At 38.8% G+C, this 20910-nt stretch overlaps 1 protein-coding gene and 1 long non-coding RNA gene across 2 annotated transcripts in view; one reads left to right on the plus strand and one right to left on the minus strand.

The window, feature by feature from the left end:
- Positions 1 to 20910, plus strand: part of TRHDE (thyrotropin releasing hormone degrading enzyme) — a 702876-nt gene that overhangs the window by 666931 nt on the left and 15035 nt on the right. The gene's annotated exons all lie outside the window — the stretch shown is intronic.
- LOC134161098 (uncharacterized) lies at positions 547 to 20210 on the minus strand. The gene is made up of 4 exons (XR_009963827.1): positions 20053 to 20210; positions 8327 to 8427; positions 8008 to 8133; positions 547 to 706 (listed from the first exon to the last, which is right to left on the minus strand). It is a non-coding gene; the product is annotated as an uncharacterized LOC134161098 (long non-coding RNA).

Here is a 20910-nt window from a genome sequence, read left to right on the forward strand (position 1 = left end):
GAGCAAGACCAGCAGGTCGAAGAAGGTGATCCGGCCCCTCTCCTCTGCTCTTGTGAGACCTCACCTGGAGTATTGTGTGCAGTTCTGGTGTCCTCAACATAGAAAGGACATGGAACTGTTGGAACAAGTCCAGAGGAGGCCACGAGGATGATCAGGGGACTGGAGCACCTCCCATATGAAGACAGGCTGAGAAAGTTGGGGCTGTTCAGCCTGGAGAAGAGAAGGCTGTGTGGAGACCTCATAGCAGCCTTCCAGTATCAGAAGGGGGGCTATAAGGATGCTGGGAAGCAACTCTTCATTAGGGACTGTAGTGAAAGGACAAGGGGTAATGAGTTCAAACTTAAACAGGGGAAGTTTAGGTTGGATATAAGGAAGAAGTTCTTTACTGTGAGGGTGGTGAGGCACTGGAATGGGTTGCTCAGGGAGGTTGTGAATGCTCCACCCCGGCATTGTTCAAGGCCAGCTTGGTCGAAGCCTTGAGTGATATGGTTTAGTGTGAGGTGATCTTAAGGTCCTTTCCAACCCTAACTATTCTATGATACCAGTGAGGTAGAGTTTGTTCTATAGGATCTGCTTGGGTATACAATATCTGATATAAACATGAAGAAAGTCATCTCCAAAAGTTGGCTGATGGCAGGCATTTAGTGCTTTAGGATGGAAGGAACCCTTGAAGACTTTCAGAAGAGGAAAGCAGTTGCCTGCAGATCTGCAGAAGGATTTTATCAGAAACCTTTGCCACCAGTAAGAAAACAAAAACTAAGAAAGTTTGGAAAAGTCCTATAAAGCAGCATTATAAGGGATTGCTTAGCCAGAGACAGTTCCTTTGTGTTCTGAAGGAAAAAAAAAAAATCTTTAAAGAGTTATGAACTAGTTTTTGAAGTCTGTCAGGTCCAGTAGTTATTCTTGAGAATCCCTCTACCCATCTTAACCATGCAGAGACAAGTAACAAAAATTGGGCTAGTATAAACAGTAAACAGTGAAATCGGGGTGACATCCCGTTAGGAAGACTCAAGCCAACTGTGTAAATATAAATAATCAGATTGTAAATCATAGTGAAGAAGTTTAGGTATAAATATGTAAGTTGTCAGAGGATCTTCCACCTCAGACTCTGCTGCTAATCCAATTACAAGAAACTGATTTGCAGTCCGATTTGAGAATGTCAGGATTACTGCTCCATTAAATATAATTGCTCCCTGAAGCAGGAAATGTGGTGGGCTAACAACTATTAAATTTGGAAGTCCAATCAAAAATGTGGTGACATCACCTTGCCCATGTCAAAACCTATTAGAAATGTGATTATGAAGAAAATCTGCACTGTACAGAAGAAATTTAGAAAGAAACACCAGTGAACTAAAATTAGGATCTTTGAAAAAATTTCTTTCTTCAAAAGCTTTCTTGGCACAGTAAGTTAACAGGTGTGCTGTAAATAGTCTACTAAATTTGTTCCCATTACAACTAAGAAAGTACATTTTACCCCATTACAAGGAACACAGGAAATCATTTCTGAATCAGTGAAGAGCAAAGGGTCTGGTTTTTTTTTTTTCTGTGACTGTATTTTTAGTGCTTACTCTTATTGTAAATGATAGATTCTCACTTAGGTGGAAGTCATGAAGACAATTAGAGAAAAGGTGTGCTATAACTACTGTTCAGCATGAAGGTACCAAAATAGCACACACTGAAGTTGACATGGTACAACGTGTATGATGAATAGCTTTCCTAACACCATCAAGTCCTGGGTTATTCCACTTCTGTGGCAATGTCGTTCCACTAAAACCAGTGGACTTTTAAGTCCAACAAAATACACAGAAAGAAGGTATTAGAGGCACCACATTTGTGCAACAGAAAGCAGTCTTTAAAGCCTCCTTGTGAAGAGCTGGAAGTGCCTGGCTTTAGAAAAGTCAAACATTAAACTAATGCCCTAAACAATTTGACATCAAAGGTCCTGTTTTGTTTTAAAGAGTAAAATTGCTCCTTCTCTCCTTTCCTCTCTGGGAAAAGCTCACTCCATCTGCCCAAGCAATTTGTTATCATTCTTACCTACAACACACTTTCAGCTCTCCGGCACCACAGATATTTTTCCCTAATGTGCTTTATTCCTACTGCATATTCCCACCTGAAAATACAGATGGCAGAACTGCCTCCAGTGTTCCAAATATGGAGTGGATCAGGCATGGCAGTGTCACTGTCAATCTTTTGCCCCAACTTCTCCTCTGATCTCTAGCATAGATTTAAATACTTCTTTTTTTTTTTTTTTTGAAAATAATTTCCTTCCTTTGGGCCTCTTCCTTGCTCTGGAGGAGCCACTCTTTCATCACTTGTATGGATGGTATCCGGGGAAGCAGAGTGTTCTGTGTTACAGCAGTGACAGAAATAATTCTAAAGGACAGGTGACCTAAAACATTAAACAGTGGGCAGATGCAGGCAAATTGCCTCAGTAAGCACTGTGATTGTGTATGATCCTTTCCACCTGCTAATGAATATGCATGTGGAAAATAAGAAACTCATTTTTTTTAACTATGTTGAGCTTGCTTTGGTAGTGAATAAATCAGAATGATAAAGTGTGAAGTCATCCATATTTAAGAGTCAACAGAAAAGGACAGTTACAATCTGCCCAGGAATAAATATAGGTTCAGAAGCAGAAAGCAGCTGAATGTCAGAAGAAGGGGATCTGTAACACTTAGTAAGCGTTCAGGTCTGGGACAGGGGAAAGGGTAGTTTTCAAGTAAGTTTACAGATGGGATGCAGTTGTCTGAGGCCATAATTTCCATAATGCCAATGAGCCTGGTGCTTCCTTTCAATTCCACAGATTATTTTGGCAGGCTGAAAAGAACTGTGTGTGTAATTAGCAGCAAAAAGAAATTAATATGAGAAGACAAAGGCTATCATCAAAGGATAACACGGTAAGAAAAAAGACAAGGCTGATGATAAAACTGTAATGGGAACTGGCAGAAGAGAACAGCCACAGCTGTAAATTTTGGCATAACCTTGAGCTTTATTGGAAGAACAGAATCAGATTGTGTTAAGAAATTTGTGTCTCTTAGATTTCCTCCAATAAGGACCAAATATAGTTGAGTTAACAAAATTAATAAATAAAACTAGTTGCATACATTGTCAGCTACTACATAATCCTGGCCTAAAACACTTTGATATTTAAACGTTGACCCTGTCCTAATGACAACTCTCTTTCTGCCACCTAGCTTATCATATAATGCACAAGCTCTAGCAGTACTCAGTTGTAATGTAAAACCCAGTTAGATTATGAAATTTATTATTCTTTTGATTATGGCACTGGTGGAGTCATATTCAGAGCAGTTTTCAAAGCAGCACAACCACACCAAGCCTTATAGGAAACACAGAAGTCCTGGTTGTTCTGTGATGTGTATACTCCTACAAACTGTATACCTGAATAGTTTAATGTAAGCATTTACTTGTTACTAGGGTTAGTTTGAAACAAAAGATAAAATCCAGATATATCTGTGTCCTGGATTATTCTGATTTCAACATCTCTTTCTTTTATTTAAATATTTAGCAGTTGTTGCATGTAAATATTATTTACTTAGAAGTGTGAATATCCCTAATATAATGGTTGAGGCACTTATATAAAACAGGGAGGCAAGTGTTTCAGGACCTTTCCCAAATTAAGTAAAACAGGGATTTAAACTTGAATCTTGCTAATTGGTTGCTTAGTCACAAAACCAGTCTCAAAAATATAAAGCTTCTTATTTGAGAGAAGCGAGTTTTACATGTACTGCGCTTCTTTCCAGTCTAGAGACAAGCAGACAATTACCTTTAAGACTGAGGATTTAATGCTCCTTTTTTCTTTTTGCTCCTTATTTTCTATTAGTTCTCCTGCACCAGCATTCTGGTGTCCTTTCCCCTTATTTGGATTCTGGTTTCAGGTAATCAATCTGGGTAGCAGAGCAGCCCAGCAGTAAGTGGTGCAGCTCTGTACTTACTGGACCTTGCTTTAGGAGTTTTGCCAACAGCTTCACAAGGACAAAATTCAGTCTTTTCACAGAGGACATGGGGCCAAATTTCCTACCCTGTAAACCAGGTCTGCTGTAGCCAGAATTTGGGCTGCAATATTGAAAGTTACAGTGATTTTGCTGTGTAACTTCAGGTTGACAGGGTGCATGCAGCAGCTGTCATTGTTAAAATCAGTGATTCACTGTGAAGATCAAAAATTACTTTTCCTTTGAGTCAGGATTTTATTTCACCCACACATCCAGTGCGAAGTGGTATAAAGATGCTTTGCCCTAACTCCATCCAACCAAAGTCTACAACTAAAGTGGTACTGTTGTACAAAGTGATTCTTCAACAGGGATAATGAACCAAGGTAACCCAACTGTATTGGCTTTGGGAAGAAGTAGCTTGGCTTGACTTGGTCAGCCCAAATCAACTGTGGGATTTCTACCCAGTAGTGCATTACTTCTTGTGACCTGCTTCTTGGATATTTTAGTCCCTGGATTGTTTTACAGTAGAACGAAAGTAGGATTTAGAAGCCTTAAAATGGGCAAGACCCTGAGGGCAATCAAGGATGCCTGTTTTCCAGCCCTGTAACCTCCACCACCTGCATTTGTTGGACATTTGCCTATTCATCTCAAAGGTCTTTTGGTGAATCTGAGCCTCAGGAGCTTGCATTAGCCATGCAGTTTCTTATCACCCACTAAAAACTGCTATGATCCAGGTTTAAACTGACCTACATCACACCCACAGCTTCACCCTTCCTGAAGTTAAAACTTTCCTCGGTTTAAGATGAATGGCTGTTGATCTGAAAGGGAGTAAAAGCACCCTGGCATGGAAATAAATTTTGTCTTAGCACACAACTGACTACAAAACAAAAATGGTAAAGTGCCAGGAGCCTTAGTTTTCCTTTGTTCCGAAACAAGGTTCATTTGTACCTGTTGCTTGACTGGCCTCATAATGATCATGTTATACACAGTCCCATTTTGTCTATGACAAGGAGAGCTGGGGAGAGACCATGCAGTCATGCTGGAGACTAGAGCTGCCTTCTGGGTAATGACCAATGCTTGCTCACTGCTCTGAGGGGATGTCCTGATATCTGGGATTCACAATTTTAGGCAAGAGCTCTAATTCTTGAGGCTAGTATTGAAAATGCAGCATCAGTCTTCTCTTCATTTAATGGCTGTCTTCAGAAAAGGCTGCATAGACTGGATCATCAATTTCCTGTTCAACCTGTGAGATCTTGGTGGAAGACAGGTTTCTGATTTAAATGTCCTTGATCTCTCTAAGAAGCACTGCTCCCAAAATAGGTAAAGTAGACAAGGAGGTCCCCAAAGTAGAAATTTCTATCTCAGGTCTACAAGGGAGTCTGTGCAGGAAACAGGGTGACCAACATGGGAGATTAAGAAGATCTCACACTGGTTATCCATGGATGCAAGTTTTGTTAAAACAGGTTTTAAACTAGGCATCTAAACAAAGCAGGCTTGATCTTAATCTGAGTTTGTATCCTCGTTAAACATTAAGCATAACATGATCATATGGTAGGTCTATTTTTAATATCCAAGTCTGTACAGGTTTACTTCTATTGAGTCATAGCTAATTAAAATAGTTTTGCTGTTCATGTTTAAATAACATGTTTTTTTTAGTCATATATATTTTTATAGCTTTCAAAAAATCCCTCCCAATATGTTTTGAAAAATTGGACACAGCGAAACAGATATCTATATGTTCATTTAAGGATCAAAATATTACTCAGAGAAAGTCTAACAGTCTTGTGAAGCACTGGTTAAGTTTTATTATCTGGAAAGGAGGAAGGAGGAAATTTTCTGCATCCATATTTAAAATGAAACTATTGACCTGAACACCTGTTCCACTTTTTTACACTTTTTTATATTATTTCAAGAGTACTAATTTTCTGTGCATGGTGGAACTTGGAGCAGATGCAGTGAAGCAGAAGTTAGAAGAATCTGTTTGCTCTGACTGCTGGCCAGAGGGCAATGCAAGGGCTATATAACAATGCCCTACAAATGAACAGCTCTCTCAAACTGATCAAAGTATTCAAATCACACAACCTTTTCTTCCTGCTTATTTGTTTGTTTATTTCCATAGAGCTGAATATATCAACATATTTTCAAATTTTCTGGTTTTAACAGTGAGTCAGTGACAGGTCAGGTTTATTTTAAGAAAATGTGCATTTTATGTAAAGAGTAGAACAATGCATGTGCAGATGAAATAAATGATGTCATAATAAGCTACGTAGCTCACATGCAGGCATAAAGAATGAAACTCTGTTAAGTGCTGTATTAAACAGCTTCATGGAAGTTTGTATGCATTATTTTGAAAGAATTTACACCTTTAGAATTCTTTATAACAGCACACGCTTTGCCTTCTATCTTGGCATCCCAAAGTGTATTGCAAACATTTTGTAAATTAAAACTTGTAATAGTACTGTAGGGAAGGAAACCAGAAACAGCATTATATTATGGTTGACGGAAACCAAAACAAAAATAACAATTTTGCTAGATCTCATGAATTTTTCATGCCTGAGATTATTTGGTATTTTTATTTTAAAAACCTTATTAGATTCCCATGGTCCTTTTGCTTGGTGATGGAGCTGTTGCAGGAGTTTCTCCCTCTGATCCTGCCAATACACAATCTAGCAAACAAACATCCTCAACTGCATTTGTGCAACCGTTAATGGCGATGCGCTCTAAGCTCAGGATAGTAAAATTATCTAGATTTAAAACAATTCTGCTACCTGTTCCCTTCTCAAATTTTTATGGTAACGTGGATTATATTCTTAACCCAGTTTCTAGCATAATGACCCTGTGGTTGTGCTGATGCAGAAGAAAGGGATGTGAACCATAGTAAAGGGACAAGAATAGGCAAAGAGGAATGCCTCTAACAAGCTGTACAGGAATGCACAGCAAGGCTTTCAATTAGCTTGCTTTCCTAAAAGGTAAAAATTAGCAGGCAAAACCTGTGTCAAGCCTGGACTTTGTGGGGGAATGAAGGGTTATGTGACTCCCAATGTTTTATGCATGTAAATACACTGGATTCCAGTGAATAAGGAAATCTCCTAAATGAGCTCTCTTCTCTCAAAGTCAGAGAAGAAAACTAGACTATTAGGATAAATACACAGTTAAGGTTTTGTTCAGACTGGGATTGAATTGTGGTGTACTCTTTATGTAATGCACATTGTCCCTACACTTTCAGGTCTTCAGCAATATATGCTTTATACACTACAGAGGAAAGGATGATTTAATGTTGTCACAGTAAACTGAGTATTCCTGGTATGTGTGATTGTGTAAAATGGCCTCTACTTTGGCTCTGGAAAGAGCTTTCATCAGGCAGTAAATAGCCACAGGTAAATAAGTAGGAATGATCAGCACTTTTCTAAGAGGAGGAAGAGAAATAATAAAGGGTAAAGCTGTGGCTGTACTGAAACTGAGCACAGGCATGATATTAAGTTCAAAGGACTCGGGATTTCAACCAAGAAATCAAAAGGCTTCTTACCTGTTCGAGAACAGTGCAAAGCCAATGTGAAGGAAAATGTGAATCATTTAAAAGAACTAGTCAAAGAGGTCTTATCAAGGTTCTTAGAAAACACATGGTCTGAAAAGTAGATTATGAGCAGAACATCAGACAATAGTTGAAAAGCCAGACAAAAAGACTAATCAGGTCAGAATTACACACCAGTCAAAACCAGTCATTTGGTTACTTAAAAATATTATTCAGATCTAACAGGAAAATGTAAATTTTGTGAAAACTTTGTAGTTTTTTGTTTGTGTTTTTTTTTAAGTCTGGGAAGAACATTACTTGCAAACTCTAAAAAAAAACCCCACAAAATGGAACTGTGTTGAAATGCCCATTTTGAGATAGGAAAGACAAGGTTTCTGACTCAGTCTGTTACTGGAGACTTTATCTCACACCTCACAAACATGTCTATGGGCAAAGCCATTAAAAGCAAGTTAATAGAGCATTCTTTTGTTTTGAGCAAAAAGTTTTTCCTTACATGAAGTGATCAGTTCAAAGCATTCTTACCAGCTCTTATCACTGTTACTGTTCACATTTGCCAGCAGTGCTGAATGTTTTGCACACAAAGAAAATTCTTACTTGGGCTCCAGGACCTCATAATCTTAAAAGCAAACAAATAAATACCCTGAGAAACTTAAGACAGATAAAAGAACAAAGAGAAAATAAAAATTAAAATAGTAATGGAACAAGGGATTATGTGCCAGGGAAGGAAAGGTGGGAGAAGATAAAGAAAATTAGCTGATCAGTGGTAGGTTAACATGTCATTAGCAACCCCTAAGAAGTTTTGTGTTAGAATAAGAACATTAACACTGCCAGGCTCTCTCACCAAGCCTGCAGTTTTCCTCTCCATCTTCTTGCAGTATGTTTGCAGGATTTTCCTTTCCTTTTTTCTGATAAACAGGAAGGGAGCAAATATGCACAGAAGACCTGAAAGATTGAATTGACTACTTTATTTTTAGGTCCAAAGGGAAAAGTGGAATATTTCTGTAGAATCAGGTCAGAAGATAGATACTTTTGTAATTCAACTGAGAAACAGCTTGCCCTCCATAAAATCCAAGAAAACATTCTGGGCTGTGGGCAAAGCAAGGCTAAATCCCCCCTTTTCCCTGAACTACTGATGAAGGGTTGGTAGCAAACCACTAAGTGAGAGGGTGAGCAAGAAGGATCAGGATGTTGAGTAAGACTTCTTTGCTTTAGGTCATTGGTTTCCATTACGTGCGCACTGGTAATTAGACACCCTATGACTAGATAGCTGTTAATGATCTACACCCAACTGCTCCCACTTGTTCTTGAAGACACTGAGATATGCCACAGTAGCAAGCCAAAATACATTACATACTACAATATACTTTTTACTGCATAGAGCTGATGGGCTGCTTTACTGCACAGGTGCTCTGCTTAGGAAAACGAGCAAAATCTAAGAGGAGTTGAGGTTAATAGTCATGAAGAGTGTTCTTTGTTCTAAACTTTAATAGATGAAAGCAGCCTTTAGTGATTCAACTTGGAGTAAAACAAGTTGAAAAGAGGTGGCATTGTTGGCAGAGGTTAAACTGCATGCATTTTCCCAATAATCAGAGGAATACTTATCATCTTTGTTATAATTTTACTTTTTGGACTAATCCCAATTCTCAGTAGGGAAGGGGAGGTGGGAAGGTAATAAGAGAGAGCAGTAGGAGTATGGCTTTAATATTGTTATTTCTGACATTCAGTTGCAGCATCCAAACATATTAACGATTTCCTTTAGCACTCTAGACACATAGCCTTATGATTCCTTCTGAAGAATGATAATATTCAGGGGCGTGTTTCTCAATTTACTTGCATAACACATTTGATTATTGTTCTTTTTTTTATTTTATTCCAGTGATGTACTTGGATCTACAGAAGAAGACAACAGTGCCTGTGTGGAAGAAGAAAGAGCTTGTGCTTCATTTCTGAGTAGACTTACTTACTATTTAAACAGGAATTGTAAACTGCTTAAAATCTGGCCAGGTGGCTCTAGCTGACGGCAATAACCTGAAGCTGAACTACTTGGTGCTCAAAGTCCAGTTGGTGACATTATAGATGAAACGTGCTGAGAAACTAAGCACTGTGGAATTACTTGTTAAGGTAATTTGGGATGACAAAAATGTGAACTGACCTATAGCCACCTGGTTTGTGTTTCTACAGCCAAATGCTGTGTTTTTCCACTGAACATATTCTTGAGCTCAGAGCTGGTGGTATAAGGCCTTGCTAGTAGCTTTCTACTGTATCAGTGTTTTGGGTTTCTTTTTTCTGGAATAATGAAATAGTTATAAGAAAGCTGAAGCTTAAGAAATGTCACTGTGAAGCATTATGAAAATTCAATATAATTGAAAAGGAAAGAATAACAAAGAAACTGCAAATGTTGGGTGATGCCCTCCATATTTCAAAAGGTTAAAGCACAGGTAGGAACTAGGCAGTTTCTGCTTCTGAAGTTTTCTTTCAACATTAGGTAGAAAGCAGCCTTACGTGTCTAATCTTTTCAGCTTTCTGAGAATTTCAGTGCGATGCAATTCTTCTTTATACTTAAGGGTTCTAAGTGTCTGTGTCTTGTTACCCCCACCTTCTGTCAATCTCCAGCTTGTAACATGCCCAAATTCAGCTTGTCAAGAGGCAATTGTTTTGAAGACTGTGTCTGAAATTTATATTGTTCATGTGTACCACTCATCCTTTGAGAAGTGTTATTGCAAAGAGGCAGCTATTTTACTTATATATTTGTTTTAATATAAAGAATTTTTTGTCTACCAGCCCAAAAGATACAATGCTCCACTACTTTCATCTGCTAGAGTAAGGAGCCTTAAGTACCCAATTTGTCAAAAAATGTTAAACTTTATCCTTTCAAATGATTCAGTGTAAGATTTATTTCAATGAAAAAAGAAGCAAGACAGAAGGTAAGCAGGTCTACACAAAGAATGACTTAGCTGTTGATGTCAGAATTGTCCATAAAATTTGAAAATAAAAAGGAAATTGATGTAAGAAACACATTTTTGTGAAAATTTTCACTACAAATGTTCTAATTTTTCACCTCTTTCTCCCCTCCCCCTTTTTTTTTTTCCTCAAAAGCTGTCACTGTCATAAGCCTGAGCAATAAGCCTCTTCAAACTGCAAATGGGAACAGGGAACAGAGATGCCTTCCACGAGTGACCATTATCAGATAGGCGAATTAGAAGAAATATCAGTGCCACTGCCTTCACTTGAAATATATATGTTCTTCCCAAGGAATAAACTCTCAATTGCCCTTTGCAGAGGCCACCTGCTTTAAAGAGAGTCCACTTACAAACATACGAAGACTCTGCCAAAAGGGATAAAACAGACATTTATAAGCCAGATTCTTACGTGAGTGATGACTCTTCCTCTGTTCTCCAGAGCTAAAAAAAGGATGTGCCTTGCTAAAAGGGATCTCCTGGGAATTCCTAGTTGAATCACCTACACCTTTCCTGGGATCATTGCATTCCTGCCCATATCACTATAATGGCCATGCATGACCCAGCAGCTTAAGTCCATGCAGCACCTAGGAGAAGCTGCTTGCAATATTGCTGGCAGAACTTGGGTGTCAGAATAAGAAACTAAATTTTGTAATTCTGGCCTATTTTTATCATTGCTTAGGCTTAAATTAAGAATTCTTTACTAAAGTTTGTCACCTATTCATGTACTTTTTTCTCAAAGGATCTGAACCTGATAGCTCAGTAATTCTCTCCTCACAAAGGGCTTTGTCTATGCAAGTTTGATTTCTCATCTGTTTGGAGTAACTTGAACTTTCATTTCTCACATGCCTGAGAGCTCTGCTGTAAAGTATAGCCATGATATAGCTCATTCCAGAACTGGTCAAGGTTGGTTGTCCAACTAGCATGACTAATAAGAGATTTTTATGGTTCTTCATACCACATGAAAGCTGCTGGTGAAAGCTGGTCTCTGGGAGCCAGGGATCTGGAGCTTAATTTCAGCACCAGGAAAAGAAAAATAATCCAAGTTTGTTATTGACTTGTGGAAATAGTATTTAAAAAAAAAAGGATCAGGACTGTGATCAAACCACAGTCTGACTGTGATTAAACAAGTTTCTGGTATCAAAAGTGTTACTGCTATGGCCAAGTGATCTGTTTCCCATCACTGTGTCCTTTTTTTCTAATTGAAATTTACTCTCTTCCCATGATCAGCCTGCCAGGCAGCTCCTCCATTGCCTCTTCAGCTTTCCTGGCACAAGAAATCACAGCCATATCCCGTCCCTTCTGCAGATGTGGGGTAAAACCCTCACACTCCTCACAGCCCTGTCCTATTCATCTACTTCATGGCTGCCAACTCTGAAATTAATGTCTTAGAAAAAGCAACTCAGCCCTGGCAAAAAGGTCATAGATCATGACAAAACAGAGACAAATTGTCGTGGTTTAAACCCAGTCAGGTAACTCGTTCACTCACTCCCCCCCTTCTTTCCCTCCTCCTACTCCCGGAGGAACAGAGAGGAGAATCAAAAAGAATGCAACTCCCACGGGTTGAGACAAGAACAGTTTAGTAACTAAGGTATAACACAAATCACTACTGCTACCACCAATAATAACAATGATAAAGGAAATAACAAGGGAAGAGAATACAACATCTCACCACCAGCTGACTGATAACTCGCTCCCCCAGCCCGACCAAGCACCAACCCATACCTCCTCCAACCCCACAGTCCCAGCCCTTCCGGGTAACTCCCAGTTACCTCCTGGGCATGATGTGCTGTGGTATGGAATACCTCTTTGGCTAGCTTGGGTCAGGTATCCTGTCTCTGCTTCCTCCCAGCTTCCCCTCCTCCCTGGCAGAGCATGAGGCTCACAGAGTCCTTGGCCAAACCAAAACATCATTGTTATCAGCTCTGTTCCCAGGCCGAAAGTCAAAACACTGCACTGCACCAGCTACCAAGAAGGAGAAAAATGACTGCTACTGCTGAACCCAGGACACAAATATAAACCTGAAATCCCTGAAATAAAATAATTTGCATTCAGAGAGAAATTAGCTGAATAGCAGCCACTTACTCTTAGTGACGGGTGTCACACAGGTGCATGACACAACAGTGTCCTGACAAAGAAACATATAACAACATGGAAACACAACTGGGACTTGGATATTGTTGGTCAAATAATGTTTTCTTTTCTTGTTCTCATTCCAACACAATAAAACACAGAACTCTTCAGATGTCATAGTAAAAAAAAAAAAAAAAAGGACAAATGACATTTGCATGAACATGAAATTCAGATCCTCTGCCTAAGACTCAAGATCACATAGGGAGGCAATAAACAGCAGCTGTCACAGCCCTTCCATGCCAAAACGCATATAAATTTGGGGATTAAAGAGAATCTGGAAAAGAAAATGAACAGTGCAAATCTAAAACCAGAACTGTCCTCTAGGAAATTCTATTTTGAACTGAGGAACACATTAGGCAGTCAGAAAGGCATAGAAATATGAACAAGGATTGGAAGTGAAGAAAAAAATACCGGCACTTTGAGGCAATGTATTTGAAGTTACAGCAACCACAACTGGATTTCAGCAGAAAGGAAGCAAAAACTGCAGAACTGATGAAGAAATGTCATGCCTCAAGGAAATAGAGAAGAACCCAGGGAGGACATATTCTTAAATGCTAATTCCAGTAAAATATTGGAAGGAGGAGAAAGAAAGTGCATGAAATAGCAGAAAAGCCCTGCAAGAAAAAATAATCATAGGTTTCTTCAAGGTTTGGTGGGAATTGTTGCTTTTATGGTAGGAAGCGGGAAAAGTAATAAATACCGGGATTAAACTAATCTAATTCATCTAGCTTGCCCTCTAGGCAATACAGAGAATAAGCACTTCTAAAGCGCAGCTCACCACATCTTCTACAAGTTCTCTAAAGTAAATCAGATTAGTGGTGGCTTAAAAGCTCCAGTTTCTCTTCGTTAACTAAAAGAAGAGTCCAAAGCGACTAGCTCAGATGAAGATATCTAGACTGTAGATGTCTACATATCATTTCCCAAAATGCCCAAAATTCCACAGGGAAATTTCAGAACAAAAAATGGAAAACTAACAACAGACACACAACAAACTATGAGACAGAAGAGTTCACAGAGTCTTCACGAGGTCCCATTTCAACATCACATGATGACATGTAAACTCAAACAGTTTTGCATTTGCACTGGATGAACTTCGGCGTTTGCAGTACAGGTAGAAATCAGAAGTTGAAAAAACCAAAGAAGAGGCAACAAACTTACAATAGAGGTGCTGAAAGCACCTGACATCACTGTCCTAATGAAACCAGCATAATTGTCTAGTAGTACAGTCTGGAGAATGTAAGACTTCTCCTGTTCATTAAAAATAAAAAACTATCAGGAAACCCAACAGTAACACCATGCTCTGGAGAAGTGAAGGTCATTTGAAACATGATTGTGAAGGACAGAAGAAAGGAACAGTGCAAAACATAAAGAAAGAATAGATTCAGGGCTGAAGTGCCCTGTGCAATCCATATGTCACAAAGAAGGACCTTCGAGAGCATTTTCCACTTCTTTTTTTTAGGTTAGAGAGTTTTCTTGGCTAATCATAGGATCAGCCAGGCTGGAAAAGACCTTTAAGATCATCAAGCCTAAGCATTATCCTGGGACTGCTATGACCACTACTAAACCATATCACTGACAGCCTCATCTACACAGTTTTTGAACACTTCCAGGGACGGTGATTCCACCACTGCCTTGGGCAGCCTGTTCCAATGCCTGATCACCCTCTCTGTCAAGAAATTTTTCATAATATGCAATCTAAACATCCACTGTCGCAGCTTGAGGCCATTACCTCTTGTCCTATAATAATAATTTTCTCTTTTCCCTTGCAGACTAACGACAGCTCTAAAACCAATCCTATGAAAAGCTATATTCTGCTGTCTTCAGACTTATTGTATAAATGTTAAGGACCTGAGCTCCACAAAACTCTGTAGGACTGAGGAATTGTAAAACAAAGCAGTACAACGTGGAAAAGCTGGTTAGTATTAATGTTTAGAAGCACAGTAACAAGAAAAAGTGGTAAAACACAACCCTTCTATTCAAACTTTGATTGCAGAAATGTATCATTGATCAATTATTTTTACAAGGACAGAAAACCTGACAAAGGGTAAGTAAAGGGTTAGTTAACATGAAGGATTATAAAAGAAGGTCTTTCAATTCTCCACCTCAGAAGACACATCAGAGTATTTTCCTAGTACTATCTTATGAAAAAATATCATTAGAGACAGGAGGTATATCTGCATTGCAAACTCAAACAGCTGCGCAGAAACAGAAAATTTACAGCAGCAAAAGCAAGCTGAATTTGTTTACCTATAACCTTATAGCTAATACATATCTGAGAGAGCTGAAGGTCAACCAAGTGTTAATGCAGTAGAAAGTGTTAAATCCTTTTGTTATTTGTGGGAAAGACAAATATGGAGAATGTAGGCACCCTTAGCTGCAGCCTAGCTTCAGCTGAATCAGAAGGGAGTGGATAACACATCAGAATCTTGGACAGTGGCATAGATGTCCAGATGAAGCTAGCAAGAGAAAATTAAATGCTGTCAGGAAAACATTAAAGAAAAAAGCTAAGCAGAGCAGTCAAATCACTTAGTATAAATACTGAGTGGCAGCAAAGGCCTGGGTGGGCATTCTCTGTTTTCAGCAGTCATACCTGCAGTCAATACCCTGTGACATCAGGAGCCTTCAAAGCTATGCTTGCTTTCTCCCCAGTGGGCATCCTAACCATAAAATGCTATGGTCATGCCTTCTGCCTGGCACGATAAGTATTTTATGAACCCCTACAAAACAGAATAGCTTTTGCTGGAAGGAGTCAGAGAAGTTATGTCCAAAGCATTTATCTGGGAGGCAGGCGATGCAGGTCAAAATATTTTCAGAGCTGAGCCTGAATTTACTATATTCACAGTCAGTGGTCTTAAAGCTGGACTTGTGGTTTTAAGACAGCTACTGCATGATGCTAGACCTGAAAAGCGTATTCTAGGCTTCCTTAATGAAGCAACTTCTAGAGGTAAAAATAAATGGGATTTCAACCCCATTTTCAGATCTCAGTAGAGATCCAGTGCAAGTAGGGTATGCAACTGCTCAAGATTTTGACCTTTCCTAGCAAAGTATTTAGAGAACATTAGGGAACCATGGTTTATTGATTTCATTTGCCTCCAGACTTAGTAGCTAAGTACAAATACATTGAATCTACGCTTTTACACAGTGGCTGCTGGTAAGTGGTCAGCTTTCAGGTACTTGATTTCTGTGGAGGAACTGCTAAGGAACTGTAGTACAGAGTGGATTCCCATCATACAGTGGGTAAGAGTGTCTTGTCAGCTCTGTTAAAAGCAGGAGATCCAGAAGATCATCTCACTGATGAGAAGAGGTGCCTGAGTTGAATCTGTGTGCCTTGAGAATATCTTCTTTTCTGAGACAGCATTGGTACCATGCTGTGAGAATATCCCACAGACAAAGGTTGCTGAAAACTGACTGTTTCATTTAGATTTCCACTGTTCAGGAAGAATATCCCTCCCGTATGCTTGTGCTGCTTCATACTGCTCCCAGGCACCTGCTGTTGGCCACCATCAGAGACAAGATGCAAAAGATACTAACCCTTCATGTGACCTTGGACAGATGCTCAAATTCCAATAGTTTAACTCCAGCACCACCTCTGTTTAACATACATTTGCTGCTACCCATTATTCATTCCAAGAAGAAGGCAGTTTCAGTGATTTATCCTAAGAGGGGGATACCAGAACATTAACCTTCCTTCATTACTTGGTCTGTGCATTTCTTCCATACCATCCATTTAGTGCTTTGCACATTGCTTCTTACTGCAGGGCCTATGCAGGTTGAAAGGAAGAAGTAGTTATGGAGGACATAAGGCACAAATGCATACTGAAAACTGAGAAAACAGTATACACCCAAACCGAAATTTCTACCCTCAATGCATGTTCCTTTACACTTGTAAACTCCCTATTAATGATGTTTTAAGCACTGCCTGCATTGCTGAATGAAAATCAATTTGAAAGACATAGTAGAGTCATTGGAATCTTTAATTTAAATGTTATAATTAAATAAATGCTTTGTTTTTACCACTGCCAGAAGTAATCAGACAAAAGAAGGATCTTTTCAGAAGTTGGAAGATCATTATAGGTTTAACAGTTTTGTACACTAGTTTTAGAAGCTGTCCACAGCTGAATAAACACTAAATATTCTTTTATAATGCAAGGTAGGGTGTTTCAGCTTTAATAGCTACTAACTCATTTAGCTGTAGGGTAACACCAGGCTAATCTAAGGTCACCTGAGTCATGGCTGATATTGAATGGGAGTTGACAGCCTTCCAGAGTAGCACACAATTCATGATGATTTCTTTTTCTTTCTGCAGGAGCAATATTCATCTGGGATTGACACAATGCTGAGTTTCAAAATAATTAATTCAAATCCTTAAAGACTGCAAAATCAGACTACTTTTCAAGTTTTATCCCAGAAAAAAAATGTTCATCTGACAGAAATTCTGGTCTCAGGCAAATTACTGAATTCCAATAGAAATATGTTTCATAAACAACAGCAGGAACTGGGGACCTGCTCAGACAACACACATCAGGTTGTGTAATTCCAGTTTAAAATGATTCAGGCCACAGACTCTAAGTAGAATTCGTGGAAAAGTAGCATATATTTTTACATTCATGGGGACAAAACAATAGAAAAAATACAAAGCAACAAGGAAGGTATAGCAATTTTTTTTTCAGATTTAAATAAGATGTACTTGCAATGTGCACAGTTCCACAGATACAAAAACCCTCCAGTGACATGGTAAATGAAAAAGAACATGTTGAAATGACAGCCCTTATTTTTGAAAGGCACAGTATCTGACTGCATCATAAGCTTGAATTTATATGGTATATTTTACTACCTTTAAGGTTCAAAGTTCATTGTTCAAACGTGTGCATGCACATGCTCTCTGGCAGATGGAACTGTTGTGATTGTGTATGCAAACAGATTATCCTCCCCTGCAGACATGCTGAGTGTGAGTGTACATCTGAAAACATGCAGCCTATTTACAATTGTAAAATGTTGCCCAGAGCAAAAACACACTTCTTCAATAGTACTTGAAATAGTTATCTGTAATGCACTCTTACAACTAAGATTAGCCCTTTGAGTATGTCACACACACATATTCTCTTGTAATGTAACTTGGTAAATAACTTTAAGGCAATTTACCATTATATAAATAATTATAGTGGATTTCATGTCAGGTCAAGAGGAAATATGAAACTCATCAGTTAGGGGAAAAAAAAATAGAGGAAATATCATATAATTAGAAAATAATTAAAATTCTAATGAACCAACCTCTGTAAAGATGTTTGTCCATGAACCTATGGAAAGAGGGGGTGTTCTTTGGAAAGATAATGAAGTATAGAAAAAAAGCTTTGCCATGTGGCTACAAAGAAAATTAAACAGGTTATATATCAATCTGTAATAAATGTAATGACATAGGTTATGTAACTGTTGGGTGGAATATACCCACAAATTTTAAAGTCTGAGAAAACAGCTGTCTAAACAACCTACTGAAATTCCTTAATCCTCACTCTGTCAAGCAGTAAGAATTTTTTTCCAAAACCAAAGGTCTGGGACTGTGACTACAATCACTGGGGAGGAGATGGCCTATGTACAGACCATACATTCAGAAATGTTCCTCTGTGTCTGTGTCTCCATTTATAACAACACTTTGGATTTCCACAGCACTGTATTTGACAAAATTAGTGAACTGAAAAATTATATGTAAACTTCACAGCTACCAATCTCCTACCTTTACAACCAGGTGTTATGAGCAGGGTACCACACCTTTCCTTGGAAAGAACACAGAAGGTCAGTCATTAAAAAATATTAGCAAATCTTCCTGTTCCATTTGAACAATTATTTTTTTTTAACTAATTATAGATGGCTAAAATGTTTCATCTTTTACAGCTTAAAATTTCAGCTTCTGAAACTACTGAGGGAAGCATTTGAGAGACAGGGGTTGTGAAAACTTTTCCTGTATAATTGTCTGGGTTTTGCTTCCTTCTCAGCATCCTTTTTCCACTTGCACTCTATTTTGAGTTGGTTTTGGTAGCTCTTTTTTGTATAACTATACTCCTCTTTACTACATACCCTCTCGAATTCTGATATTATCTCTCTTTGTTTTGTGTGACACCCAGAATATTTGACTGCAATGGGCCTCCCTGAATTCCTCAGTATCACCATTACTGACAGCATTAGTTAGCCACCTTGGAACACTGGGAAGCTCAGAGCATCAGGGACAATATCAGAGCACAAGTTCTCTTTCTTTTCCATTTTCCTTTCTTCCTTATCTTTTCTCTTACCTTTTCTTTTGGCTTCTCATTGCTGATTAAGTAGAAATGCCTTTTCAGAAAAGAGGACATTTCCTCCCTTAAGTATTTGGGCTGGTAGTTAATGCATATTAAAACAAAATTATCTTTGATTTTCCCCTTCCCCAATATATTAGAAAGCCGCACTAAAATAATTTGTAGACTATTTTGCAAAGGGCAAAGTCTCACTCAGGACTCTTTTGTTCCTGATTAGCCTGACCACACATTCAATAAAGTGCAATTATAGATCTGCCCAGCAGTGAGAGTGTGGGAACCCAGGGGAGGAAGTCATGACTTGATGTTTTTCTCTGAAGTATTTTTCCATTGCAGTAATGAACAGTATTTAGGTTATTCTAAGAAGAAAAAAACAAAACAAAACAAACAAAAAACCACAGCAGCATTTTAGCTTTCTTCAAGTATTTACTTTTCACTGCTTTCCCTAGTTAGTGGTTTGATTGCGGTGTTTTGGTTTCGTACTTATAATATTTCTGTGGGGTATTTTCTGATACAAAGCTCAAGGCTGTGAGTGGAGAGGAAATGTTTCCTTGCACAAATGTGTTGTATTCATCTTTCCTAGTGATACCTGTTCTGAGTTAAATTGGTTAAATTTGCAGAGACATAGTCAATTCCAAACACAGCAGGCACCTGAATTTCTAGACAAGGGTATAGTCCTACTTGTCCTTTGCTGTTGTAGTCCAGTAGAGTTAAAATAAAAGGAATGTGTGAAAATAAGTCTACTGTCAGTCGATTAATGTGCTCCTTAAGCAGTAGTAAGCAATTATTCCTTTTATATAGATCTATTTCAGCATTTTGACAGGAAAATAGCAAAGGCCACCAAACTGGACATGCAAGTTACTAGTCATTTAGTGTAGGAGAATCATACCTTGATTTCAATGATTTGTGAATATCTGTTGTAATTCATAACTAATGAACCAACATTATTCCTTGAACTACCAGCTGCTGAGGTTGGTAATTATGTAAGAATAGCATCCCTGGTACGGTTAACTCTAGCCAGTTAACATGCAGGTAGTGTAGGAAGCAGCCCTTCACACAGATGTTAGGTAAAAAATAGACTGTTTAGAGTTATATGTGATGATTAGGATCACAACAAGATGACAACCTTATTCATATAAATAACACAAGTCTTTTAAGGCTATTGACCAAGAATAGTTATGCTAAACATGTACCTGAGATATTTGAGACAGAAAGACAACATAACACAGCAAGAATAGGACAACAGGTTTAGTACCTAGGTAGAGATTAGAGGGGTTGTTGGTTCTTTTAGCCTGCAGTTCATCGTCCTTAGATCAGCTGTACCTCAGCAAGTTACTTGAGCAGTGCATAACCTTTATTACTCCTGTTTGCTTGCTCAGGGATCCTTGCAGTTTTTCAGCACCAAGTGTTATCAATTTAATCTAATCTAATCTAATCAATCAAGATAGAGTCCTGGGCATGGAGCAGGGGGTATGTATTAATTTGCACTTGAGCAACATTTGCTGTAGTGTAATGATGCTGGTATTGCCTAGTGGACAGCACTGGTGGCAGATGCAAAGGAACCCTGATAGCCTGATAGCCAGCCTCCTCATTATCAGCAGCATTCAGACCAGCCAGCTTGAAAGCAAGAGTCATGCAAGGCATAGTCAGAGCTAGATGCTGTCAAATGAAGCAGGCAGCTGATGATAGCAACACTCTGTCCTGTCTGCTTTGCCCACAGCTGCCCCCTGGAAAGCTGAGCTGCCTGCTGATGATGCCAGGAGGAATGATGGGGTACATGGCATGCAGGCAGCTGCAACTAAAAGGTTTCTCTTGTAACTCTCACTCCTTGGAGCCCTCTTGGCACCTTGAGCAATGTGCAGACTTAGTAAGTGCGGTATATACGACTTAAAGGTATCAAGTAATTATTTATGGGTTTACTGTTTACGAGCTCTGTACTCAGTAGGAGGAGCTACTACTTGTACGAAGCATTAGTGTGCCCATCATAATGTCTCTGGAGGACAGCCAGAACTCTTTCAAGAGGGGAAGGCTTGGTCCTTGCTGCTTTCTGG

This window comes from Pezoporus occidentalis, unplaced genomic scaffold (assembly GCF_034315485.1).
Source record: "Pezoporus occidentalis ecotype Australia unplaced genomic scaffold, CSIRO_AGI_Poc_V1 ctg17, whole genome shotgun sequence".
NCBI lineage: Eukaryota > Metazoa > Chordata > Aves > Psittaciformes > Psittacidae > Pezoporus > Pezoporus occidentalis.